General features: G+C 50.3%; 2 long non-coding RNA genes across 2 annotated transcripts; both read right to left on the bottom strand.

The window, feature by feature from the left end:
• Positions 1-3,500: 3,500 nt before the first annotated feature.
• On the bottom strand, positions 3,501-9,809 carry LOC142419512 (uncharacterized). The gene is made up of 4 exons (XR_012778573.1): positions 9,623-9,809; positions 8,555-8,748; positions 8,140-8,301; positions 3,501-3,689 (listed from the first exon to the last, which is right to left on the bottom strand). It is a non-coding gene; the product is annotated as an uncharacterized LOC142419512 (long non-coding RNA).
• A 1,230-nt stretch (positions 9,810-11,039) lies between these two features.
• On the bottom strand, positions 11,040-18,794 carry LOC142419540 (uncharacterized). Its single transcript, XR_012778578.1, has 3 exons — positions 18,663-18,794; positions 17,067-17,184; positions 11,040-11,146 (listed from the first exon to the last, which is right to left on the bottom strand). It is a non-coding gene; the product is annotated as an uncharacterized LOC142419540 (long non-coding RNA).
• Between the last annotated feature and the right edge of the window lie 9,042 nt (positions 18,795-27,836).

Below are 27,836 nucleotides of genomic sequence, written 5' to 3'. Positions count from 1 at the left end.
GGGCGGGGCCCGCATGCAAATCTCGGCGCCGTGACGTCACTCGGCCACGCCCCCCCCCCCGCCACGGCGGGGAGTCCCCGCAGAGCTTCGGGGGTCCCCTCGCTGCCGTCGGGGCTGCGGGGAGCCCCGGGGAGGGGTAGCGGGGGGGCTGGGGGTCCCCAGAGCGCTGCAGGGACCCCGAGAGTCGGCAGAGACCCGGGGGTCCCCGGAAAGGTACCGGTCACCCCGAGACTGCTGCTCCCCACGGGGTGAGTTGCCCCACGGGAGATCTGGAGCCCCAGAGCCACCCTACAAACCTCTGCAGGGGAGGGGGGGGCAGCAAACACCGGCTCCACGGGGGTCCCAGCTTTCCCGGGGGGGGTCCCACCTTTCCCGGGGGGGGGGGTCCCACACAACTTCGGGGCAGGAAACCCTTCCCGGCGCTCCATGACGGCACGACCCAAAACGGCCCCACTTCGGCATACTCGGGTGTAACCAAAAAAGTTGCCCCCAGAGGTGTTTGATTGCCCCCATCCTGGGATTAAAAAATGCGATAGGTTATTTTAATATCACGTTTGATAAAGGTTAGCCGAGCATGCGCCGCCCCTCCGTGTCACCGCGGCTGCCAGCGTGCTTTTAACTCAGCCTGAACATAATTGTATGGAAGATTAAGGCCCTCAAAGGCTTTCCGAAATTAAGGGGATAATAACAAGGAGGTTCAACCCCATATTTAGGATTTGTAGAATAATGCCTTACAAAGCCTATTATTCACAGAAACATTTGTGTAATTGCAAATCCCTTTTTAGTTAAATTTTAACAGTCCCCCCTCACGTTTGCAGCCGGCAGCCAACGCGCAGGAGTCACCAAGCCGAACCACCGGTGGCCGGTTCCCCTCCGCAGGGCACGAGCGGGTGGTGGAAGGGTTAGGCAGAATCTCTGTTCCAAAAAGCCCAGTCTAAAATAGGACGCGGTGCCACTGGTACGTCTCCGTTTAGTGCCTGGTTTGAACCTGAGCACGCAAGAGGAGAGCCGGGGACGGTGACTGAAACCTGACAGAAGAAACTTCCCCCTGAGGGCTAACCACGTCGGAGCGGCTCTCTAAGGGCAGCAGCACGCAAATACCAAAAAACCTGAAAAATCACTGCGTCAGGAACAAATTTAAGCCTATCCATAGATCTCTGTGCAGCAACTCACTTATGTATCTGCACGTACTTTAAGCACATGCTCAGACCTAACTGAAGTCCAGGGTTTTAAGCACACGCTCAAACATTTCACTAAATCGTTGATGAAGCTCAGCTCCCACCCAGCAGCCTGCATTTCACCGGAGGGCTTCCCGCTTGCCAATATCTGATAAGTTAAGGCAGACACCTTTGCAATTAATTCATTGATAAACTAGCCTGAGAAAGCCAGCCGGCAGGTATCGGACACACCCGTGATTTATTTTCCTATTTCTGTATTTTGCACCACCACAGGCTAAATATATCACACCACGCTCCGGTTCGCTCGGGCAGTGGCTTCTGCACTTGCACGCTGCTCCGCTGCTTCCTTCCCATCGTTTCCTCCGTGGCAATTTCACAGGGCAGTTACTGGCCACGATCCCGACGAGGAAAGATCCACAGCGTTCCTGCTGCTGCAATCCTGCCTTGTTACCACCACTCCTGCACCGACCTTTGTAGCTCCTTTCACGGCGCACGAGGTGCATTCCTGTTCCTCTGGTTGCTATTGCAAAGGGTGCGAGACCCAGCTGCAGCGCTGCCTTCCCCTGCTGAGTTTTCCCACCGAATCCCAGCACCGGTGTCGATGTTTGCCCCTCGCTTTGCTGACTGCGCTCTCTGGGGCGGGTGTTGCTGCATGGGAGTAGCAGAACGTTATTTCTTCAAGCGTCACCACTCAAGTTGGAGAGTGAAGGACCATGACAGCAGCCCGGGAGAGAGGAGTCATCAAATCAAGGTCTCGAACATGGCTGTGCCATCCAAGCCAGCCCTCCCTGAAAGTCATCAGTTTAAAATATCCCTGTAATGGTAAAAACCGACTAGTGTCATCTCCCCCCAGGGAGGCAGAGCATCAGGCAGCTCAAAATCGCCGCTCCGCACCCATCTACTTGCTTCTGCGCTGGGAAGCCCAGGCTTTCCTCCCCGCAAGAGGAGCCCACGGGCAGGCAGGTTCTGCGGGCCAGGCAAGCAAAGTCAAATCTATTTATTTATGTCTGAGTGCTGAGCATGGCACAGCAGCGATTTTTTGGAAACCTTCTTGCTTTCTCGCTAGCTGCGAGCGCCCCGTGGCTGACCCCTCCAGCCCCACCGTGCTCGGCCGATCACCACCCATCCATCTCCCCGTTAATTGTTGTCTCTTCAGAGGAGCTACCGGCTCTTGCCGCACGCACTCTTTCAAGGTTATTTTCAGCTCTGCAGCATCACCGAAACACACAAATTTGCATCTCCAGTATTGCAGCAGCGGGGCTGCTCCTCTCCACTGTTTCTAACATCCAGCATCATCTCTTCTGTCCAGGAAATACAAAGAAATTCTCGCCACTGTTCCTCCCCGCCACGGTGTTTGCACCCAAGAATCACAATGAAGTAAATGCAGCTTTTCAGAGAAACTTCTGCATTTTTTTGTAACGCCGCTGCGTTTTCCCAGCTGGTGGGGCCACAGCCGAGCGAGCCATCCCCGATTGCTTTGGAGCAATCTTTACAACGCACACGCAGCCCCAGACATAAGTTCAGTGACAGTCGTTATGTTTTACTGCGAGGGTGGGTGTTCGTTTGCTCCCTGCTTTGATTAATCAAGTTAGCAAAGCCGTGCCGTCCCCCTCAGCCGGGGACAGCGGACGCTCCCGAGGCTTCACTCGTTCACTTTACTGTCTTCATATTTATAGAGAACTGTGTTTATAGCAAATTAGCACATCTGGGGCTGGTTAAAAGGTGATCACTAATGGAAATCTAAGCTCCTTCCACTCTGTCAAATCCATCCGAGGTTTGCCTCCTAATAAATTGCCATCTTTGCTGCGAAGGCCTGTGCCTAGCCATCTATGTGATAAAAGACCAATTGCTGACATTTGCTGCTGTTTTCCCTTCCTTTGACATTTCATTAAGGAGAAAATAACACCGGCAACTACAAATGTGCTCTCATTGAGGTTCGTTGGCCATAATGTTGCGAGTTGCCCTGATTAAGTGAGTAGCTGGCACGGGGGACGTACCCTGTCTCCAGGATGACAAAACTCCACTCAGTCCTCCCGTGGCCGGGCAGCATCTCGGGGCTTTGCAGAAAAGGCTGAGCCGCTCCCCAGCTCGGAGAATCACCTGAACTCACCCCACTGCCATGAGGTTGAGCCGTAACCAACCCAGACCTCAGATCGTCACTTTAGTCCGTCAGTAAAACCGCTAATTTATAGGCTTGCTTAGGACTTAAATTACCACAGTTATTAACACTTCGTTAATGAGTCTCTATGGAGAAAGGGCGTTATAAATATGCATAGTATCAAATATTGCAGAAATAAGTATCTGACTGTACCGGTATTTGGCCAGGAGCTGCTGCTGGTTGCAGCGAGCGTATGTGCTTCGCTGGGTCAGGGGGATCGGTCACAGCAGTCGCGGTGTCCCCCGCACAAAGGGCTCTCCGGAGGCTGCAGGCGGGACCAGCTCCAGCACTGCCACGCATGCCTTCGATGCCAGGATGCCCAGGATCAGCGCCGATCGGAAAGCAGCACCGGGCTGGAGGTGGGAAACAAAGTCTGATGTGAAACACTCATTTTAACAGCAGGCAAAGCGGTGCTGTTAAACACAGCACGGGGCCGTGTTTCTATCCTGAAGTTTTTGCCACCCAAATGTAAGGTTTTTAAGCATCCTTAAGAAGCCTGGAGCTGCATCCAGGCCAGAACCGAGAGCCTCCTCTCTCGCAGCGAGGGATATTCGCTCTCCCCCTCCCAGACCCCGTCTGGCTCGTGCTGCTCCTTGCCCTGCTCCATACAACTGTGCACAAACACAGAGAGCAAAGCCCCCGCTGCTCTCACCTCCCTTACAGCCCCCCACAACGCAGAGGGGCAGCAGGTGGGCTCACTCCTGGTGACACCCAATTAACACACTAATTGCCACGCCTGCTGCTAGCACGATCCTTACGTGCTCCCCCCAAACACCGTAACCCGAATTTTCTGGTTTTTGCAACCTCTTTTGTATCACGCTCTCAAGCTGTTCTCGCATCTCCATAGCCCGCCTGCTTTCACCTGGATCACCGATAAAATCAGGCTGACGGTAGCAGCAACTTAATTGCAATCAAGGCCCGTCGGCCTCCTCAGCGTGCCCGATCCGCTGCAGCTGGTGGGCCAGGGCTGTGAGCTGAGCATGCAGCAGGGAAACCGGAGCTGCGTTTTGAGAAGGCTGCAGAGATGGGACTGCCAGCGCCGCTCCAGCACACGCACCACCTGCGCAGCATCTTGCTTCCAGGGATGCTCAGTGCCAGACGCTACAGAGGATGGCTCAGGAAATCTCCTAATCCTTAGTAATTAGAGGCTGGCTTAAACCTGAAAGCATAAAACTTAATGTCTCTTACCAAATTCCATACGTTAATTAGCCCAGCTCTGCAGACTCTTGGGTACCAAGAAGTACATCTCGCTCTTTTTTGGAGCTCTGCACGCTTTTTGGTCTGAACAATGTCCTGCACAGGGAATCCCACAGCCTAGCTGCTCTCTATGGCCAGCGCCAGTCTGCAAAAATCTGACGCCGAAGGAGCTGTCACGCTTTGCCCTGGCAGCAAAATTGTAAATGAGAAAAGCAGCCTCCCTCCCTGCTCTGCTGCTGGTGGAGGCAGTAGGTGCCTTGTACGCCTGGTCACTGAGACACGTCCCGCGTCTTCAGAGGGAAGAAAGGCTGCCGTGACCGGGGAGGAAGCCGAGCTGGGGAGCTGAGCACAATGGGAGGGATGAGGAATGGAAAATGCACATCAGCATCGCTGTCGTCCAGGGAAACTGGAAGCTGCGCTTGTTCCCAGTGTGTGTTTGTGGTTGTTCCCCCGCAGACTCGCTTTCCTTCCCTCTGCAAACATGCCTTTGCACACCCAGCACATCGTCCCCTGCTTCCTTTGGGTGCCACGGCACAGCCCTGACGGTTGGTCTGAGCTGCAGGAGCTGAGCGTGCCCTCGGACACTGGGAAGCAATCCTGGCCCGGCGGGCAGCGGCCGGGGGAGCAGCCATCCCGGGCATCCTTTCCAGCTCCATCTCATCAACGGCTGAGAGCAGTGTCGGGAGAGGCTGGAGTGGTCCCTTCCTGTCCACAGGACTGCATCTCCAGGGTCACGTCTGCTCCTGCACGCCGCAGGCTCCCAGGGGACAGCCCCAAGTGACCTCCCCCGGTTTTCGGCAGATGGGAGCCGAAGTGCTGGGGGACCGAGCGCAGCCCCAGGGAGGGCAACTGGGAGCTGGGCAAGGACGCTGGTCCCCAGCCACAGCCCGGCTGAGCGCAGCGGGCTGCTCTGGCATCACGGCGTTTGGGATAAGCTCCCGTCACGCACGTGGGCCACCAGAACGTGAGGCAGAAGGGGCCGCCCGGCTCCCAGTGCCAGCTGCAGCCCGTCTGACCCCTGCAGATGTTGATCTGCTGCAAAGATCAGAGCTGGCATGAAGTGCTCAGAGACTTTGGCTCAAAAAACTACTGAGCGGCAGCAGCGTCCGTAGCCACCGCAGAAGGATTCGGCTCATTTTTGCTGCCTGGGAGTTAGATATCTGGTTGGAGCTAATTATCTGCTCTCCCTCTGTAGTTAAGGAGAAAGTGTCATCTCCAGAGGGTGAACCAAACCTCGGAGGAGACAAACGCTCCTTGGAGGGGTCTCTATCTTCTCCTGTTGACTTTGCGCCCAGGCCAGGCACTGAGCTTACGTCACATTTTGCATATTGACCAAAGCGACGAGGTGCTCCCCAGCTCCGTGCGTGCAGCCAGGAGCCTCCCACCTCCCCCTCACTCTTTCTGTTCTTTCCGGTTTGTTTGGCCAAAGTGATTTGCCAGATGAGCATCTAATTCATGAATAGTTTAGTTCCCCAGGAAATGCCTTATTTCATGGTGAATTTATTATTCACCAAAAAGATTGCTCAGCTTTAATGCAGGTGGAGAGGAAGAATTATTCCTCATGCAACTTGTCCAGTGGCTTCACCAAGTTCAAAGCTTTTAGGAGGCTAAACCACGGGGTATAAATTCTCCTGGCATACGCCAAGGATGTAGCTGGGAGAGAAAGTTAGCTCGTGGTGATTTTAATTAATTTTCCCAGTGTAAGGACAGTGCGCCCAGGCGCTCTTTGAGGAGTTTAGTCACTTACTTGGGTTAATTCTGCTTTTTATCACAAGGAATTCAGTCCTCATCTTAGGCTTGTGTTAAACTGGATTAGTTTCACTGAGAGTGCTGGCGCTTTCAGATTGACACCAGCATAACTTATTATATAATACAGCAAAGATAAAAATACATCAGGGTAAAATATCAACTGTTAGAGGAAATAACTGGAGCGCCCACACGTTTAATGCATTCGGAAGAAATAGGGAGAGAAATCATGGTACTGTAATGCACAGTGTTCTGGGGCGTCTTTTATCCGAGGATATCAAAGCACTTTACAAATCATTACTTATTTAAGCCTTGTCACATGCTGGTCACAGAAGAGAACAATGCTGGAAGCAGGGCATGAACCCAGGAAGCATCAGCAGAGACAAGGAAATACTTAAACTTAAGAGGTTTCCAATGGGAAATGCTGTTTCACCAAGATTGAAACAATTTGCTGGAGCGTATTGATGTCAAGAAAGTTTTTGACAGAACAATTTCAAAGCAATTCAGCATCAAAATGGCATCCTGTGCAGGCAATATGTGGGAGAGGGGCTGGAGGTTTTATTTCAGTACAAGGTTTGCTATGGCACGTGTATATCCCATGTAAACAGTTGTGGCTGACCTTAGCTAAATGTTTCTCTTCAGTCTGGCTAGTTGCGTGTTTCTGAGCATAGCTGTTCTGAGCATTTATTTCCATAACTTGGGGGAAGTTGCTGTGAATTTTCAATTTGATTGGAGAAAAGAAACATACTTTGCAATATCAGGATGCCCCTTACAGCTTCAGCAGATGCTCCTTCCTAAACCCTCCTCAAAGACCCCTGCGTAACTCGCTGCACTTCTCTGTACCCCAAGCAGGAAAGGTTACTTGCTCCTATGAAGACTCCAGAGTTTAATTCAGTTAAAACTGAGAGCCTCTTTCCAGGATCTTGCATCCATATGCTGGCAATTTGATCCCTTACACTGCTGTTTTCGAGGCCCCGATCCAATACCCCGACCTCTTCGAAGACAAGTGGATCCGGGGTCTGCAGAGGAAGAGGGGAGAAGGGATGGTGCATAAGGCACAGCGGGGCTTTCCCGGAAAACAGACCCTATCAGTCACGACTCGTTTTGTGCCCACTATGAAATCTAAACCACGCTGCCTGCTTCTTATCCTGGGAGGGCGTTTACATCTCATTCCCCGATGCCCTTGTGGCTTCTGCTTGCTGGGATTACAGTTCAGTTCAGCTCTGCCTATTCCTCTGCCAAAGAAAAAGCCCAGCGCTCCCATCGACCCTGCCTGCACCAGGGAGAGCATCCCGGGGTGGTCTCCCAGCGCCAGGTGCTTGCTCTTCAGCCCATGAGAGTTTTGTGAGATTAAAGGCTGCACAACGTGACTCGGGTTCTCACCGGCATGCGGCGGCAGATTAGAATCGAGCACCCAGAGCTGCCACGGCACCCAACCCTGCCCCGCTGCCGGGCACTGCCGCCCCGGCAAACCCGTTGCATCCCCTTATGCAACAGCTCCTGAACTGCCGTAAATGAAATGTCCCTGCCTCTGGGTGGTCACATCCATCAGCAGGATGGGGGCACCCGACAGCCTGATTTTAATCCACCGGCACATGTCTGCCAGAGACCTCTGCGAGGCCAACATAAATCAGCGTGGTTCTCTGGAAGGGAAAGCGATGCTGTGCTGATTTACAGCGACTGAAAGCATCTCTCTCCCCTGGTCCTACCAGGTGGTGAAAACTCACGGCAATCAGCAGCGAGGCTGATTATCGCCTTGCCACGGAAACAACCTTTGTGATTGTTTGATTAAAGACAGAAAGGGCTTGGCAGAGAGGAGGGATAGAAGACAGGGGATATATTTCCAGCTCTGCCCCTTACCTGCAAAGTGATCTTGCTCGAGTCACTTGAACTGCTCATTTTGCTTCTGCCTGTCAAGCCTGCGGTTATGAACGCACCAGGAGCAGGTTTCCCAGGTCAGACTGAGCCAAAACATCAAACCAGTTCCCAAATACAATCAAGGTTCACTCAGGTTTTCAGTGACTTTTAGGAGAAAGAAAAAGACAACGGTCATTTCAGAATGGTCCTTTCTTATGGCTATTTAAGCTTTTTAAACCTTTTAAATCATTCACCAGGAACAAAACAAAAAATTCCATTTTGAGACAACTCTTTGAGCTGCCCAGCCTAAAAAAAAGGCATCCAAAAAAAAGCATCCGGGCACTGAAAGTCCCCCGTCCTTTCCAGCTGAAACCTTTCCCCCTGTTCAACCCAAAGGATGAAGGATGTTTGCAGGTACCTCCCGGACTGCTGGGATGTCGGGCTGCCCACGCTCTACTCCCCCAAAGGCTGGCTCTCGCTGTTAGTGTTGTGCCTCTTGGGATTAACCATTAGGGCCACCCCGATGACGTGGCCACGTGCCTTAGGGAGGTGAACACACCCTGCACCCATGTGGATGCGTTTATGTGCTTTGAAAGAGTTGAATATCGTGACCTGAAAAACAGCGATGAATTCGTGTCTCAGGAATGGTTTAGATACGTACAACCCCCACATACACCCCCCCGTACATAAAACCCTCCAAGATTGCACTGGGTCCAGCATCCTTCCCTTTCAGAGGCAAATCTTCCCCTAGAAAACAGCCCCGTTGCTGAGATGGGGATTTCTTAGGAAAGAGCCCACAAAATCCATCCCTTGATTTTTATGTATTTCCTTTGAAAAAGGTTTCATCCTCTTCCCATCCCCTAAAGCAAGCTCCTGGCAGATTCTCTGTCCCCCTCATCTCACGTCCTTTGCTGGTCTGGCAGCCCTGAGCAACATTTCCCTGTCAGGTTAGAGCAGACATGGATGAGGGAATTGATAATACAAATGCCAAGGGAGTTAATTTGAACTGTGTGAAAAGCCATGACCGCCTCATGTAATATTACCACTCGGTTCAATTTAATGTGTTCTTAATTATAACAATTTTTCAGTTTTTCCTTAAGAAAACTCTGTGTTGCCTTTCGTCTCTGCCCAGCAGTGCTGTCTCTGTCCTCTCTCCTGTTACAGTACCGCATTTAAGATGCTCTTTCTCTCTCTCCGAGTTTTTTTTTGCAGGGCCCTTCTTCCCCAGCTGCTTCCACCCAGCCAGCTTCAATACCTCCAGCACTGCATCATCAGTGTCAGATTTTGCTATTGCTGGTGTTGCTTTACGTTCAGGTTGTACCAGAACATCAAATTGAAGGTGCAGACAGGAACAAAACCATCGAGGCCGTGTAGACGTAAAACAACAGATGGGCAGTGCCTTGCTGCTCTGGTTGGGCAGATTTTGAAGCTAATAATAATTGTAAACATCTCTCTCCATCTTGTTTAATCCTTATAATCTCCTTACCCTCCAGTCCAGACTGTTGTTTTCTTTGTGTGCTGAGATCGTTCCTTGTAGCCGGGCACCTCTGCCAGACCTGTACGCGCTGCACGTTGCCTTTGGTGAGGTGCAGCCAACCATCCCGGCGAAGATTTCGTCAGGGATTTCTTTCCCAACAAAACATCCTTCATCCTTCCCATGAAGAAGGGGCAGGCAGGGCTGTGGCAGTTCAAAAGATGCCAGCAAGTTAAAAAAAGAAAAATAAACATTTCATGATGAGTACATCCAGAGAACAGGGGTCACATTTATTCCCGGTTTTGCTCTGGATGTGCTTTGTAGCTTTTGGAGTGGCCAGTTCTTACAAGCCTTGTTGTTTTACACACAGCCCCTAGGGTTATGTTATCACGTTACAAATCTTCCCTTCCATTAAAACATGAGGTTTCTAGATTTTTGTGGTTGCAAATATGAAGAACAGAAGTTCAAAAATCCAGACAGCAAGCTGAGAAATCTGACTTTTTTTTTTTTTTTTTAATCTTTGGACTCGGGGGAGGAGCTGACTCTGGGGTTTTGAGCTTTTAATAGTAATACTGGAATCTGGTCATGTGGCTGATGAGCTTGGCCCTCCCAAGGCTGAGCGCTTGGGTCTCAGCTGACCGCAAAGCAAAGGGCAGGCACTGACCACTCTAAAAAGTCACCGAATCCTTTTCTGGAAAGCAGTCTTGGCCTTTGCTGGCTTCCCTTTTTTTCCCACTGTTGCAAAGCAAAATAATTTTCTCCTTTTAAAGTGGTTTGAGACCCCTGTGTGAGAGGTGCAGTGCTCAGCGGTGATAACAAGCCCGATTCCCTCTTCTCTCACCTTCAGGCAGAGCCAGGGATGGGAGGCAGCACCATGGACTCGGCCGACAACAAATCCACCCACTCTGTATCTGGAGCAGCAGCTTGACCAAAAGAGGCTCTTCAACCTGGGAGACAAAGAGATCGTATCCAATTACTGAAGGATGAAGCTGGATAAATTTGACTCAGAATAGATTTGGGGTTTTTTGTTGTGGTTTTTTTTGGTCTTGTTTTTTCAGAATGAGGATAATTGGCCATTGGAACAATTTATCACGAATTGGGTTGGATCCTCTAGCAATGGAAAAACTTAAGCTAAGCCTGGATGCCTTGTTGAAAGGGAGACTTAAGTCCTGTGGTTTCTACTGTTCAGGAATTCAGAGTGGCAATCCCAGCCTTCCCCTCTGACCTTTTATTTGCTAAACTGGCTGCACGCTGGGTTTCAGGTTGTTCCATGCCAGGTGCCTCTGATAAATCAGTTTCTTCTCAATCCAGCTTCCTTTTCCTGCGGCTGCTGGTCTCCTGACCACATGGCAGAGCTACACATCTACCCGTGCCCCTGAACTGCTCCTCCGAAGGCTGCTGGTACCTGCATCGTCTTTACATCCTGTGCCTCGGATAGCGCTGATTCATACTCCGACTTGATGCTGAATGTCATTCTGCTCTCGTTTGTACTGAATCAATTACATTTCTTTGGAAATCTATCTGCTTTGAACCCTGCTAGGAGGTAAAACAAACCAGAATATGGGTATTGATAATTCCACATTAATAACTTAAAAGAAGACAGATAACTGTCCTTGAGCAAAGACAGAAGATGTTAGAATAACGATCTCCCCAGGGCAGGGATTATCATGTTTCTCATGAGCAACTTTGGCACAGAGGAGCGGCCCCTGATCTGCCTGGCCTGAGGAAACCTCTGCCATTGCAACTGATGCAGCCAGACCCTGGGTCCCCTCCTCCAGCACTGAGACCAACAGGAGCTTTACTAACCCCAAGGGGAGCCGGACTGCTCCCCGCTGCTGCCTTTAGCTCTGCCACCACACTAAGACAGCGGCCACCCTGCGTGAGTCCCCTCCCGGGGCTAACCCCGGCTCCCTGCAGCCCTTGGGGACCCGCCGACCCAGGACAGGTCCTGGAGACCCCAGCCCCATCACCCAGGGACTGCTTCTCCCCGGGAGGTCCCTTCCTACGCTCTCCTGCGGGGAAGGGAGGGTCTGCCACACTGCAAGCAGTTTGGGGCAGGAATGCATGTGTTAAGCCCTGCTGCTATTTATGGTGCTGTTTCCAGGACAGATAATAATAATATCATGCGACAAGTGCGTGACCACCCCAACAGCAAATGCGGGGTTTGATTTGCAGCTTTAATTTGAGACTGGCTGGTGCCAAATGCTGGCTTTTCACATTATGGCATGCTCAGGCTGCCCGACTCGGACGTTTGGGGATGCAGGAGAGCATGCGAGAGCAGGGATGGACTAATGTGCACCCTCTGGCCCTCCCCGGCCCTGTTCCCACCGCCCAGCATACCAGGTCCCTTCTGCTGCCTCTCTTCTAGGAAGCCCTTCCAGCAGCCTCAGTCCCATTGCACGGTTCCTGATCCACCAAAAGCAGATTATTTCTGCTGTACCGTATGCAAAAGCTGTCTATGTATTTACAAAAGTCCATTATTTCCTATTACAACCTCCAGCTTCCCCTTCCCACCCCCACCCCCCCAACCCCCCAGTCCCAGCTTTTCCACCACATCTGAGCAGGAAAATAAAAGAACAAAGAGCAGTTACCTAGAAAACAACAAAAAAAAAAAAGGTGAAAGCCAAGGTGAGGCAGGGAAATGTCAGTCCCATAGCAACAAGAGGTTTCAGTTAATCACATGTAAATTAGGATGCAGTGTAATGCGAGAAATACATTCGGCAGGGTGCTGGTGGCGAGTCCTCAGCTGCGTGCCTGGCTAAGAGGCTCCGGTTGGAGAGAAGTGGTGTGGGAGCTGTGCCCTGGCTCTCCTCTCCCTGGCCATCAGCCCTGGGAGTCACTGGCCACCCTTCAGCCCCAAAATACGTGGCTACCTCAGGTGCTGCTTCTAGTTAGAGAGCAGAGCTGACCGGACGGTCTGTCCTTGCAGTCAAAGAGGCAACACGGCACCCGAGCTCAGGAGTACAAAATAAACCTGCACGCCGTGTTCGCGGGGATGAGGTGGTTGCTCTGAGGAAGGAGTACTCCTCCGCTCTCTGTGCCAGCACGTCCGCCCCAGCAGCTCCTGGATCCAGCACAGCCGGTTTCACCCCTGCCGGGCAGAGCAACGAGGTCCCGAAGATACTCAGTTCCTACAAGTTTCACGCACCCACTGAAGGTGGGTGAATTCACCTCTTCTTGGATGCTAGAGCTGGCAAGGCACAAGCTCTGGGGAACCAGTCCCTCAGCTGGAGCAGGACACGAGTATTTGCCCCACAGCTACTGTGGTAAAAATACCGAGCCCGAGCCATACCCTAGTGCCCCCAAATAATGGAGAAACCCCCAAAACCATGCAGCCACGCTGGGAGATTTCCCCGCTGACGCCGGGGATGGGGTGCAGGGCCGGCTGGCGGGAGCCCGGCAGGCTTTCCATCCAGGAGGAGGGAGCTCCTTTTACTGGTGCTGCGTGGAAATCAAAGCAGGCCCTGCTGTCTCAGGGGAAAACGTCTTTCCTGTTCGTTCAGCGTTCCCAGAGGAAGCCGGGGCTGCGCAGCAGGTGACGGGAGCACTTGACTGCCTTTTGCCGAAGTTCCGCCGCGTTTGGTTGTTTCCAAATGCGGCCTCTACGCTTGCCGGGAGCTGCGGGTCAGGCAGTGCGTCTCCCTCCGGGCTGTAACCCCCCCCCAGCCTGCCTGCCTGCCTGGGAAGGTGTCATAAAATATTGATTATTCTCAGCGCACTCCTGTCCTCCAGACATTTAGCAGCTCACTCTTCCTGCAGTCAACAGCAAAGCAGAGGCCCCTGCTCCTGTGCAAATCCTTGCTGGGTGAATGGAAGTGCAGGGACAGGTAGCTCGGTGAACGCAAGAACAGGAAGGGTTTTGAAACACATAGGTCTGGGTGTTTTAATTTTAATGAGGAAAGAAATATAGCAGCCAAGAAGCTTGTAGGAGCACTGGACCATTGATGTGGGGGGGGGATGCAGTATGCACAGAGCAGCAAAGTACCTCATCTGCTTGAAAGCGGGAGCAGATGAAGTGCCGCCATCTTAGCGCAATAACCCCTGTCCGGCACGGTCTTTGCAGTAACGCTGCTTGCACCGATTGCCAAACTGATGCTCTGCGTGCAAAGCAAGGGCCGTGCAGAGCTGGGCCATGGGTGCCACAGGCTCTGACGGCCCTGCGTTAGTCCCAGCTGCAAGAGGACTTCTTCAAGTTCTCGGCAACCAACAGTGAGGGAAGGGGTTGTACAGCCCTCCCCTGCCAGTGCCAGCCCTGGACGAGAGCACTGGGGTCACCGCTGACGTCCAGCGCACAAGCGGTTTCTTGGAGCTGTGCTTCTCCAGCCTCTCTTGCCACGTCGGGAGTGACTCTATCCCCCTCCTCACGGGTTCCCCAGGGCATTCAACACCCGCTTGTGCAGACAGGAGCGCTGAAGGGACTTGTCCTGGCCCGCCAGCCACCGGTACAAAAAGTATCTCCTGGATCGCATCCTTGCTCTTGCCCTTGGGCGTTTCTACCTTCCCAGCTGCTTTCCACAGATCCGCCCTCAGTCAGCATGTAAATCAGCTAGGAAGTCAGCCTAATCCTTTCGGAAGAGCCCAGCTTTGCTGGAAAACTTTGCTGGTGTGCAAAGCAGCCGTGCCCAAGCTATCTTTGCAGCTGGGTGCCTGAGTCTCTCGGGCTTGTGGGTCCTGATGCAGGCTTTTCTCCTCCACACCCTGCAGTCCTGCTACTGGTGAACAGCAACAGTATCTCCCTGGGGAATTTCAGAGCATCCCAGAGTGGGGAGATGAAGGGAGAGGAGAATGGAAGTATTGCTGCAAAACAGTCTCAGGAAAAAAGAGGTCAAAGCACCTGCAAACGAGACAACACATGGCTTTGCTTCCTCTCTCAGCCCTGCAAACTGCTGTGTAAAAACTGCCTTCTTTATTTGGATATGGTACTGTAAAATGGGTCCCCACGGTGTTTTGAAAGCTCGTGGCTTGGCTACGAGCAGGAGCATCAACAGAGATTGCTGGGATTCCCAGATGGATGGAAAACGTGTTTATTTCTGCCAAGGCGTTTCCTACGTGCTCTCGGCATTAATCTTGCAGGAAGTGGCAGTGAGACAAGAGGAGAGTGCGTTCAGTGGGGCCTGGCAAGTCCGCAGCACGGTGTTTCTTCCTGCTCCAGCCCCGCTCCTCTGCTGCGCAGCTTTTCATCTGCAAATTCTCTGATGCTGCTGCCAAAAGGGAAACCCAAAATTCATGGCCAAGAGGATGAGTTGCAGTGGCAGAGAAGTTGTTTTGTATTTGACTGCAGCAAGCAGCTGTGCCAGGCTCTGGGCTTTTTCCCCCTGCTACATCAGAGGCTCGTACATACTTCTGCGCTGCCTGGAGGAGCCGGGAGAGTTGTCCTGGCAGATGCGTAGAGGTGCTCAGCACCCAGCCCTCTCCTGGCACATGCTGACACTCTCCAGTCAGTGCTGGAAGCAGGACCGGGGCACGCAGGCTGGACTAGAAGCACCGTCCAGGATGAGTGGGACTGGGCAGAGGAGGATGGGGGTAGCTCCCGAGAGGGGCACCAGCAGGCAGCAAGAGCTTGTTCAAGCCCTTTTTAGCAGCCACTTCAGCTGCTTACCAGCACTTACCGGCTGTGGTTTTAGCAGCTGGTTCTACCTGGCTAGGCAGGACGACCCCCTGCACATCTGCTGCTACTTGAAGCTCCTCTGGAAACATGCCCCTCAGTTGCTTTGGAGATTTAGCACACAGCTTGAAGGAAGAGAGAGGCTGCAAGCCAGCGATGAGGCAGGGAGCAAACAGCAGCCCTTGATACAGGTTTCTAGCTGCCTTGCAGCGCTGCAGGCGTGCTGCAGAAGGAGTATGGAGACACAGAGCCTGCCCCAAAAGGCTCCCAATCTAATCCTTAGATGCAATCATGACTAATAAATGATAAAGTGATGAAGAAAAGACGTTAAAAAGATGATGAAAGACCGAAGGAGACAGCAGTAACCCTGCCGACTTGCTCAGCTCTGATGCAAGCTCCTTTTGACAATTCAATTATAATGCGATGCTAATTACTGAGTTGATGGTATTGAGCGCCAAGGCAGAAGGGCACTACAAGAAAGGGATATTGATAGGGGAAGGTGGCAGCGATAGCGCTTCTCACCCAGAGAGATGCCAAACTGCATCAAGGGAGCACTGAAAAGGAGCCAAGATGTGGGGTGGAGTGCGGCGGGGAACAGTAACGTTGGATGACAGCTCAGAAAGGGAATGATAATGAATGTGATAGTTGTCTGAAACAGAGGCTGATCTCGCACAGGCAGAAGGCAATTAACCAGGAGAGGGTTTCAGATCCGGGCTGGCGTAGATGCCTCCCTGCTGTCAGCCCTTTAAAAGCCTGCAGCTGGGCATTTGCGCTTCTCCTCTCAAATCTGGTGCTCCCAACTGAGCGCAGTCACCACACGGTGGTCAGGGACCAAACCCAGACCTCTGACATGCCAGAAAAGAGCTGAGGGGCTTGTCCTTAATCAGATGAAAGCCGCTGGAGGGTTAAAGTCACTCCACTGTGCCTCAAGTCCCATTGCTCACTGCAACATGCATAACAGTGCCTTCCCTGAAAACAGGGTCACCAACGCACTCACTTTCACTAATTCCATATTTAAAACACGGCTTCGCAATCAAAGAGATGCTATTACCCACAAAGCAGCTTAAATTGTCCCTTAGATTTAAATACAACCTGTTGCATGGAACATCTTTTTTATCAATTTCACTTAGGGCTGACAAGCGCTCCCCCGCGCACATCCTTTTAATAACATCAGTGCGCTTCACAGAGCCCTTAAGTGCATTCCTCTGGGAAGCACATACCCTTAAGGGCACCTTTTGTCATTGTTAGTTTTCTCCAGTTGCTGAAGAGGGACTGCTGAGAAGTGCTAGGGTCCTATTGCGTCAGGTTGCATTTCGGGAACAGCGCTCTACGTGCAGTTTCCAGGAGGTGAGTGGAGGGTGCCAAGCTAAAAGAAACATCCTCAGCTCTTGTACAGGGCAAGAGAAGGGTTATTTTGCTTCTCCTCCAGCCCACCGTCGGCCCAGTGAGAAATCCGTGTTTGTTCTGTGTCTGGTATGAGCAAGTAGAAATTTAGAGCATTGCCGTGGCGAGGACAGACCTTCCTCCCCAAGGATGCTCTCAGCACACCAGCAAGCCGTCTGACAGGGGGACTAGCCCCTACAGCCCCAGTTGCCCATTCGTGGCAAAGGAGCATCAAATACCCCTACCCTGCGCTTCAGTCGCTGTGGCTCTGCTAGTGCTGTGTTACCTGTCGGACATCAAATGATGTGGTCTTTCACAGAGCAAGAGGCACAAAGTTTTGAGGTAGGTTGAGGAATCATTTGGGAATCAGTTGAGTGTAGTACTCTAGCACTTCGAGAGGAACCAAAGGGATAAATAAGACTAATTTTAACAAATTTTATAGGGAGAACAGAATGGAAGCGGTGTTACCTCGTGGTTAGCGTGCTGGTCTGGCATTTGGGGAACTTTGGTTTATTTTGGCTTCTGCAGATGGGCTCAGGATGACAATTGGCCAAAATGTCGGTCCTCTGTGTTTTAGCTTCTCCATCTGCCAAATGAAGAGAACAAGACAAATAAACTGATGAAGAATGCTGCATAAGAGAGAGATTATGCAGTTAATTAACAATGGCAAGAGCTCAAGGTACAGACTTTCATGACATTTTCTCTCAGGCCACAGCACTCTCCTTGCTGCATGCTGGAGGGCTGGGTCAGGAGCAAGCCCAAAACCTCCCGCTGCCAGCAGCTCGGTGCTGGAGCTGGCTTCCCATGCAGATCATCCGTCCGTGCACCGAACCCAGCCTGGCTTTGTGAACAGGCTTGATTACAGCATCACAGACACTGCCAGCAACTGAGGACCAGACAGAAAAGGCATTGACTACTCAGGCTGTTAAAAACTGCTTGCTGCTGGCACTGCAAACTCATATGGCATCCGGACATGGAGTTGGACTTCTCAGCAGCTGCTGTACATCAAGGTTGGAGACGGAAGTGATAGAAAATACAGGAACCTTTTTTAAACTCAAATGAAAGGAGGCTTTTTTAAAAAGACAAAAAAACCAACCCCAAAACAAAGACAAAACCCACAAACCTTATTATTTTAGAAAACCCATCAGAAATGTACTGGAAAATCTGTATTGCCCGATGTTTAGTTAAATGGCTCCTGTCTTGTCATCAGCTGCTAGAACTTGGTTTATCAAAAGAACTGGGCATCTGTAGAACAGCTGCTTTCATATTAATGCCCACAGGCTCCATGCCAGGAAGCTGTGCTCTCCATCAATTTTTGACCATCTGTGTCCCCTTTGATGCTTTGGGGTTTTTCTTCTCCCTTTCCAGAGCTTCAGGCTGACATTTGCTCTCTAGGATTAGGAGGTTGCCCTCTTCATCACTCTAGGAGAAGGGTTTTCACCGCAGAGTCTCCAAGCCCAGCTGCCAAAGCATTAAAATCGCTTGTGAAGGGATGCTGGGAGCTTTTAAGTCTCACTGCAGTTGATGGGATGTGCCAGGCAGAGACCAGATGACCAAGAACACTGCAAGACTCAGCTGTGAAGCCCACTTACCACGTACTCCAGCCCATGTGCCAGGAACTCCTTGAACCCATCCTGCTAACAGGCCGGCCGCTGACGCAAATGAAACGTGCTCGCAGCTAAAATCCAGCAAGCAGTGTCACAGCTTTCTTTTGGATGGGGGCTGAGGCTTGGCAGGGCCAAACCTTTGAGAAATCAATTTTCTATTCTTTTTTTTCCTTTACGAAGAGAATTTCAAAGTCTGTGCGCCTTCCTCTGCTTTCCGGCATAGCCAACGCCGCCTGCCATCCTCCTCTTTAAATCAGCACCCCCGTTATCATTGCAGAGGTGCAGAGTCAACACAGCAGGAGCATAAAACAGACAGATTGGGGTTAGCACCAGCTACAGTGGCTAAGTGGACTGACGGATGCTTTTAATAACCACAAATGCTATTCTTGGTGCTGATGATTTAGCAGTTATCATAAGATACAGAGGGAATTAAAATGAATCTAAGGAGAGTACTTACTTTTCATCTATGCCCGCCTGCTGCCCGCTGGCTTGGCTCTGGCTCACGCTATTACTGCAGGGAGATATCACTGCCTTTCAGCAAAGAATCAAAATCCACAATCACTTGATTTAACAGCTGGAATACTGCAGTCTTCCTTCTGCACGTGGTCATCCAAGGTCACTGAAAAACATTGCAAGGTTTTTTGGTTTGATTTTCGTTTTGGCCTAGAATAAAACCTCCTCATCTCAGAAGCAAACAACACAAAACTCAGGCTGAGCTAAGTTAAGTCATTAGTTATTTGGCCAAAATGCATTTTTTTAGTAACTCTATTTGAGTATGTGTGAATTTTTCAAACACACGGTGGGTTGCAGTGTTTCTTTTTAGTCCAAGAGAGATTTTTAAGGCCAATCATGAATGGTGGAGTAGCCCCTCTACAGGTTTGGGTGAAAAACACAGGGACACAATTCCCTTTGTGGAGCATGTGGAGCAATACCCAGCTCCCGGACGGTGATCCTAGCCTTCTTGGATGAAACCTGCTGCCCTCAGTGTTAGCAACTGGGGTCTTCATAAAGATCCTCTAAGGCAGCAGAAATCCTTGCACTGAAAGGTTTCAGAGAGCAGAGACATTGCGTCTTAGGAATCCATGAAATTTTAACCTTTTCTTTCCACCAGTTTTGAACAGCATGGGCCCAGTAAATCTATTTCTACTCATGCTCTGAGCACTACAGATGTATCCATAAGGCCCTTGTGTAGGTAGCTAACAGCGCGGGTTTTTAAGCATGCATAGTACAACAGCAAAGACAACTCAAAAAATGAGGCAGGGGCCACAGAAGCAAGAAATTAGGCAATTGCAAGAGAACAAATGTGAAGTGAGAGACTAACTGCAGGATCAAAACAAGCACAGCTCTGAAGGCAGAAATAGTTCGTGTTACAGGACAACCGCAGCCAGAATAGGACAAATGTTGCATCTCTGCTATTAACACCCGCAAGCACGCAGGATACTGGCTTGTAGGGGATCACGTTTCAGTGGCTCAGTAAATCCATCAGCTGATGCCCATCAGCCGTGCCGCAGCGGCTGCCTGAGCTCGCACGGACCCATTGGCAAGGTAACACACCCAGGCTGTGGGGAGCAGAGACCAAGGCATCGCTCGGCAGAACCCGCCTGCCGTCGGTCAGGGTGGCTTGGCTACCAGATGGCACCACACGGCCAGTTAAACACTATTGCCTTCAGGTGTGTGCTTGTAGCCTGCAGATGGGACCATCTGAGAGCAGACAAGCCAAGACTTGGCTACAACTGATGATTCCTTTAGATTTACCAGTACTGGCTACATGCACTAAAACTGTGAGTTCCTGGGGCAAGTCAGGCAACAAAAGGTTCATTAAAATCAAGTGGGTTAAAAGGTCACCTTTTTGCTTCACAGAGATGACTAAAAAGGGCAGGGAGAACCCAGCTTCCAGGCATTTACTATTGTATTTTTCATTGCACTCCAATAATTTGAATTTTTGCATTCATTAAATCAGCATTATCAATTCTCAACATTACCGCTTGCCTCATTTCCTCCCTGATACAAGATCTCAATTTATTCCATTCAAATCCTCAGAGACAGCTTCCTGTCTCCCTGTTCTAACCCTCTTTAATGTTTAACTCTTCTCCTGGTACACCCCAAACCTCCCAAGGAGCAGGGGTCACAAGACTTGCTGCCCTGTGGATCCCCAGCCCTTATATATCCAGATGGGGAAAGAACAGTCTATTCCCCTGATCTCCAGCCTGCGATTTCCTTTGCCTCCTGGGTTAGCTCCTCCACCTGCAGCCCCTATGCCCTTTCCCCACGGCTTAGGCATGAAGTTGATCTCTCAGCTGTAATAAAGGGGAGTCAAGTTTTGCACAGCCTGTGGCCACAGCCCCATCTCCCTTCCACTGGGATATTTTGCCATTGTCTATTTTGAAAGAGAAGGGAAATTGTGTTTGGAACATTGAAAGCATCTTAAAAATGAGGTGACATTGTCGCTGCTGGTGCTTCCATGGCAACCTGCATTTGTTTCTCAGAGCTGTTTCATAATAATTAATACACCACTTCCATTCACGTGGCCCATGTTCAGAGTGTGCAGCACAGCCCCCACTGGGACTTTCCTGGGTCTCATGAAATATTTATACCAAAGAATCAGAAGAAAGAACTTTTCTGGTGTGTTCTGGCCACCGGGACAAAGCAGTGACACACAGACATCCGATCACCCCTTTGCTAACCCAGCTAGCGGGAGCACATTTGCTGACGGTGGCTGGGCAGAGCCCGTGATGACATCCCTCCCACGCGATGACAGGGCAGCCAGGGTAGCCCCGGTCCCGTTGATCACACCAGGACGGAACAAGGCAGGGCTTGTTACAGTCACAGCAACGAATCCAGGACTCTCCTTTTCATGCACTGGCAAATGCAAGCTGCCCCACCTTGCCACGCTGTGCTGACGTGTCTAGACGTGGCCAAAAGTGAGGGGATTCGGGGAACTGCACCAGCAAAATCCTTAGGCACAGAGAACTTGCGTATCTTGCATTCCCTCCCTGCTGCAGGCTCTGGGGGAGTGTTCAGCTGCATGTGGGAGGGCGAGGGGGAGAAGCGGATCAAAGACGCGGTCGCCAGCCATAGCAGTAATAAAGACAAAGCTGCGAGCGGAGCTTGCAGAGGTACTGCCTCTGGGCTGCGATCCTGCCAGATCCCACACGCGAAGAAGTAGGCTCTCAGCTGGCAGAACCCGGGTAGGGATTGCCAAAGAAAATTCAGGTGCTGCAAGCTGTGGCTAGGAAAGATTTGGGAGGTGCTACTACATAGTCTTAACTTCAGCAGGAAGCCAAGGGGGTTTCCTGCTCCAGCAACTCCAGCCTTTCAAGGGATACATAAAACTGAGTGGTTGGACCCAATATAGCTATCAAATATCCAATGGCACTTTCACGGGAGGAGGAGGGTGAGCCCCAGGGTCCTGGCTGAACTCCAGTTTAGATAATTACGTTCTGCCAGCCTTCATTCTTTCTGCAGCTTCAATTGGATGCGGGATTTGGAGGCTTTTCTCAGCCGAGATGTATTTCTGGCCCTTTTTCCTGCTGGGACTCTTAAAAAAAAACCCAAACCAAACCACCAACCCTTCATGTGCAGCCTGGCCTGTACCCCACCAGCATCAGTCTGGGAAGAAATCAGCCATCTTCAAAGGCTCTGAAATGCTCTTCATGAAGGCACTCGCATATGAAGTCTGCGTCCCTCTCTGTCACTTGCTGTCCACATCCTTCCGTACACAAGAGGCTCTGCCACAGACAGCTTACAAATACTGACCTACTCCATGGCTAAAATACTGACATCTTCACCAGACGCTGTAGAGATCCACAAGTGTCGGACACTTCCTAAAGAGCCTGGCATTGCAGATGTGCAAGCCAAGAACTCTGCTCTCCCTTGTTGACCTTTCTTCTGCTAAGTGAAATGCTTGAATGGGGGACATTAAGTGATCAACAACAAGCGTAAATTAGGGTAGTGAAAGGGAGAGACCTCTCTCTGGAGCTGTGCCTCAGTATCATTTAAACAGGCTTAATTGTAGGCTCTGGCAGAGTACAGACAGGCTGCTTCACCCCACGCTTGTGTAGTCACAGCTATGAGCAGGAACTGCCCCAGCTCCCAGAGTCACACAGTCATTCACTGCCTAGCAGTGCTAGTGTAACTGAAACATTCCCATGTCCCTGTGAATTATAGTGAAAAGAGGGCTGATAAATCTCAATTGGCTGAATATACAAAACCCCTGAAGTCCCAGACAGCGTGTGTGTGTTTTCTCACTGCTGCGGCTCCTTGTTTTCTCGCTGCTGTGGCTCCTGTTGTCAGAATCTGTCAGGAGATTTCTCTCTGTATTTCACTATGATGGGAGCACATGCAGCTTGGATTCCGCTCAATCCCCTTTTATCGGCTTAATTTGAAGCTGCAAAGCGAGGGGCCAAACTCCCAGGAGACGGAAGCTGTTCCTTTGAGCCTGCCTATGAACATCTAAGAGGTTAATGAAGAGATCCCCAAAGTTGCACCAATTGCATGGACAGTCCGTGAAGTGCATGAGCTTTCCTGTATCAAAAGGTCAGAATTATTTCAGTTGTCTCCCACCTGATGATCTCTCACGATCCTTTATCGGACTGACAGGGCTTCTCCTGGTGCTATGTGTCACAGGAGACATCTCAGAAGTCCTCAACCTCTTCCTCCTGGGGAACAGTGCTTTTATAGCAGACACTTCCAAGGCCTTTGTCTGTTCTGAAAGATAAACCAGCAGCTTTTATTTCTTCATGTCAGCAACCACCCTTTCTGATTCTGCTTTTACATACTGACTGCTTTGTTTACTATAAAGAAGGTTCTTCCGTTGTGTCCCTTGTTCACTGGAGGTGTAGCTGCACCAAAGAGCATTTGGCTGCTGGCCTCCTTTTTGTTTCTGACTGTTCACCTCCGGCAGAGACTCACCTCTTGATATTCCTATTTGTTTCCTTTTGCAAAACACATTAGTTTCACCCCTCTAATGAAGCAATGAGCTAGGGAGTGTCTACAGGGACTTGCAACATTATTAATGCCTAAAACCCAGCAGCTACATGCAATGCTTTACTCAAAGAGGGTTTTGTTTTGTTTTAAATTGTAAAGTTAAACATCCGTTCTCTAACAACTACAGAACTTGGCAGCACTGTGACAACGCCCTTCCTACAAGGCTCTTGATGGTTTTTCTCAAGGTTGTATGTTATCATCCTTATTTTAAATAGGAAAAAAGTTCAAAGCACAGACAGGTTAAATGCTTTGCCCGAAACCACAAAGAGAGTGAGTGGCAGGGTTGGGAAAAACAGGTCTCTTCCCACCCTTAGTACTACCAGCCATCATTTCAGGAAAATCAAAATGTTAAGCCAGATTCTGGATGTCCTTTCCAATTAACTTTCAGCAGAGGAAAATAGTCAAAGCGCAGGATTCAGTATTGAAACACTGTCACAGACTCTGGCTAACCTGCAGTTAACTTGCCCCTACGAGATCGGATCAGAAAGGCTCAGCAGCATGCCTTAGACCTAAAATTAATAGAGAAGATCGTTCTTCAGCTGGAGCAATGGGATGCCCATCTCTTTTGGGGAAGATACCTGCTGGTGCCATTCAATTCAATTACACCTGAAGATCGTATACGGGCAAGTGCACACAGAGGTTTCGGGATGACACCCTCCACCCCAGCCGCAGAGCAGGCTGAGTTTTTGCAGCACAGATTACTGCTAGACACTTCTGATTGCACGTCATTTCAGCACAGATTATGGGTGTAAAAACATAGCGTCCGCTCATTTCCTTTGCATATCTGCCACGTGTTAATTGAGCTCTCAGGAAACAGCGTGCAGTGCAGCCCTTTGGGCTGCAAAACACTACAAACCACCCTCAGCCTGAGGTTCATTTTCAGGTAGGGATGCAGAATGAGGTGCCCATGCCTCATTCGAGGAAGCACAGTAACAGATGTAATTGCTCCCACTCAATTAAAAAGGGTGACCTTTTAGGTTCCTATGGCAAAACAGCTCTTCCTCCAAGCTCATTGTTTGGGATGATCAGGCAGAGCGTAGTAGAGAGCCTCAGTGCATATCCTGAAGAGAAGGTAATTGTGCTTTCACCTGCTATTACAGAGACAGGTTTTCTACTCAGGCTTGCAGATGACCTTCTCCAATCAAACATTAACTTTGCAGCAAACAATCATTAGGGAGCATTTGCAGGCTTTAATAATTAACGCTTTTATTAATCCACTGACTCCACTTCAAGCAACAGGTCTCTCCAAAATTAATTCTGTTGCCATTTAGAGGAGAAAGAAATGAATACCGTTTCAAGGCAGAGAAGGAAGAAGGTATTTAGATTCCACTGCACTTTCTAAAGGTACTGGATCTGCTCCTGGAACTGTAATTATGCAACTTATTAACTGAACTGCCAAACATAAGGCTAAGTAATTTTCAAAGCCTGGGCTTTGAGAAATAGTATTACTGGCAGCCATGCAATCCAAAATCCAATCAAGAAAGACCACAAACTTTCAACAGGCTGAAACTCCATCAGCTGCTTATTGGCTGCAAAAAGCAAGGGAGGTGAAGAAAGAGGTCCAGCTGAGCAAAGCGTCCTTTAGAATACGGGACCTGCTTCTCTAAAGAGCCAAGCAACGAGCGGAGGGAGATGTACATCTTCAGAGCTGTACTGCGCGGAGAGCCCAGCCGGGAGGGAATAACTTCTACCTGTCAAGCAAGATAGCTCAGCTCAGTGATTGCTTTGGCTTGTGGGACAGTGCAGTTGTGCTGAGAGCCCCAGGAATTTTAAAGGTCAAAAAAAAAAGCAACAGGGACCCCAAAGCATGCCGTTGCTCAGTTGCCAGTGATGATTTTGAATCCCTGTCCAATAGCTCTTTTAAGTGCTATCACAGAACAAATAAAGTTGCTGTTTCACAAGCTCACTAGAGAGTCAACCAGATCAGATACACAAGCTGGGAAGAACTCAATGGTATTTCTTACCCTTACTTTTTTTGCTTCCTTAGATCACCATCTATTTAAGAGCAGGGCAGAGGCACACAGCCGGCGCAATTGAAATACAAAGAAATTGCAAAGCAACCTCAGCTAAGGGCAGAAGGGAATCAATAAGTGTTGGTTAATGTAAACTACTATTAAACACGCAATGCTGAAAAAAATAAGGAGAAATTGCTGAGAAAATTCTCCCGTTTAATCCTTCTCCCTCCTATGTCTCCCCATTGTCTCTCCAGATCGGTTTCTATGGGGCAAGAAACTGCCTTACCATTTTTCAAGTTAAACACCCCCTTTTTGCAGCAAGTCACAGTGACAGGGCTGAGCGCAGAACCTAGTCTTGCTCAGGGCTTTGCAGAGCTCTGCTTGAACCACAAGATAACGCTCCCTTTTGAGTGGTTTGGGACACGTGACATAGTGACAAAGGATGAGGAAAAGGCTGAGGTACTTAATGCCTTCTTTGCCTCAGCCTTTAATAGTAAGACCAGTTGTTCTCGGCGTACCCAGCCCCCTGAGCTGGAAGACAGGGATGGGGAGCAGAATGAAGCCCCCATAATCCAAGGGGAAATGGTTAGTGACACCACTTAGACACACACACAAGTCTATGGGGCCAGATGGGATCCACCCAAGGGTAGTGAGGGAGCTGGCAGAAGTGCTCACCAAGCCTCTTTCCATCCTCTATCAGAAGTCCTGGCTCACCGGGGAGGTCCCAGTTGACTGGAGGTCAGCAAATGTGACACCCATCTACAAGAAGGCTGGAAGGAGGATCTGGGGAACTACAGGCCTGTCAGCCTGATCTCGGTGCTGGGGAAGGTTATGGAGCAGATCATCCTGAGTGCCATCACACGGCACGTACAGGACACCCAGGTGATCAGGCCCAGTCAGCGTGGGTTTGTGAAAGGCAGGTCCTGCTTGACCACCCTGATCTCCTCCTGTGACAAGGTGACCCGCTTAGGGGATGAGGGAAAGGCTGTGGATGTTGTCTATCTAGACTTCAGTAAAGTCTTTGACACCATTTCCCACAGCATTCTCCTGGAGAAAGTGGCTGCTCATGGCTTGGACAGGCGTATGCTTTGCTGGGTAACAAACTGGCTGGCTGGGCCCAAAGAGTGGTGGTGAATGGCGTTAAATCCAGCTGGCAGCCGGTCACAAGCGGTGTTCCCCAGGGCTCAGTACTGGGGCCAGTTCTGTTTCATATCTTCATCAATGATCTGGACGAGGGGATCAAGTGCACCCTCAGTAAGTTTGCAGATGACACCAAGCTGGGCAGGAGTGTTGATCTGCTGGAGGGCAGGAAGGCTCTGCAGAGGGACCTGGACAGGCTGGGTTGATGGGCTGAGGCCCATGGATGGGGTTCAACAAGGCTCAGTGTCAGGTCCTACACGTGGGGCACAACAACCCCATGCAACGCTACAGGCTTGGGGAAGAGTGGCTGGAAAGCTGCCTGGCAGAGAAGGACCTGGGGGTGTTGGTTGACAGCTGCGTGAATATGAGCCAGCAGTGTGCCCAGGTGGCCAAGAAAGCCAATGGCATCCTGGCTTGTATCAAAAATAGCGTGGCCAGCAGGACTAGGGAAGTGATTGTGCCCCTGTACTCGGCACTGGTGAGGCCGCACCTCGAATACTGTGTTCAGTTTTGGGCCCCCCATTGCAAGAGAGACATTGAGGGGCTGGAGCGTGTCCAGAGAAGGGCAACGGAGCTGGGGAAAGGTCTGGAGCACAAGGCTGATGGGGAGCGGCTGAGGGACCTGGGGTTGTTCAGCCTGGAGAAAAGGAGGCTGAGACCTCATCGCTCTCTACAACTGCCTGAAAGGAGGGTGTGGAGAGGTGGGGTCAGTCTCTTCTCCCAGGTAACGAGTGATAGGACGAGAGGAAATGGCCTCAAGTTGCGCCAGGGAAGGTTTAGACTGGGTATCGGGAAATTTTACTTCACCAAAAGGGTTGTCAAGCATCGGAACAGGCTTGACAACCTGGGGAAGTGGGGAAGTGGTGAAGTCACCATCCCTGGAGGTATTTAAAAGACATGTAGATGTGGTGCTTAGGGACATGGTTTAGTGGTGGACTGGGCAGTGCTGGGTTAATGGTTGGACTCAATGATCTTAAAGGTCTTTTCCAACCTAAACAACTCTATGATTTTATGTGGGATAATTGAACAGGCTCCCTCTGCAGTGAATAACTCTTGCCTTTGTGTTTGAATACTTGAGGAGCGTTTTGACTTTCTAAGTATTGCTGCCATTTAGAAACACAGCATGAGAATCAGACTGTTAATGCATTACTTCATGCCATAATATGTAGTAAAACTCATGGTTTCAATTCCTCCAGCTTCTCCCCTGTCGATGCCTAAGTGAGGGTCCTGCTGCTCTCCATCGCATTACTAGATTTCCCTCCTTTTTTCTTCAGCTATGGTAAATCAGAAACAAATTTAAAAGAGGGGACCAGAAGATATCAGACTCTTCTGTTAGAAATATGCATATATTTAAGTTTTCCTTTTATTGTTACTAAAGTTTTGCAGCTGTGGGCAAGATAAGACATAGGAGGAAGCCAAATATTTTACAAAGTATCTGGCAGAGAAATTCCTACCTGTAAACTATTACATGCAGCTTCTGCATTCCTGTATGTCTGAGCTCATGAAGTCCTCCTCAGAAATACTGAACATTTTAATAATGCCCTAAATAT

Source organism: Mycteria americana, chromosome 21 (genome assembly GCF_035582795.1).
Source record: "Mycteria americana isolate JAX WOST 10 ecotype Jacksonville Zoo and Gardens chromosome 21, USCA_MyAme_1.0, whole genome shotgun sequence".
Taxonomy (NCBI): domain Eukaryota; kingdom Metazoa; phylum Chordata; class Aves; order Ciconiiformes; family Ciconiidae; genus Mycteria; species Mycteria americana.
Note: the sequence above shows the minus strand (reverse complement) of the source record. Positions and strands in the feature narration are given on the sequence as shown.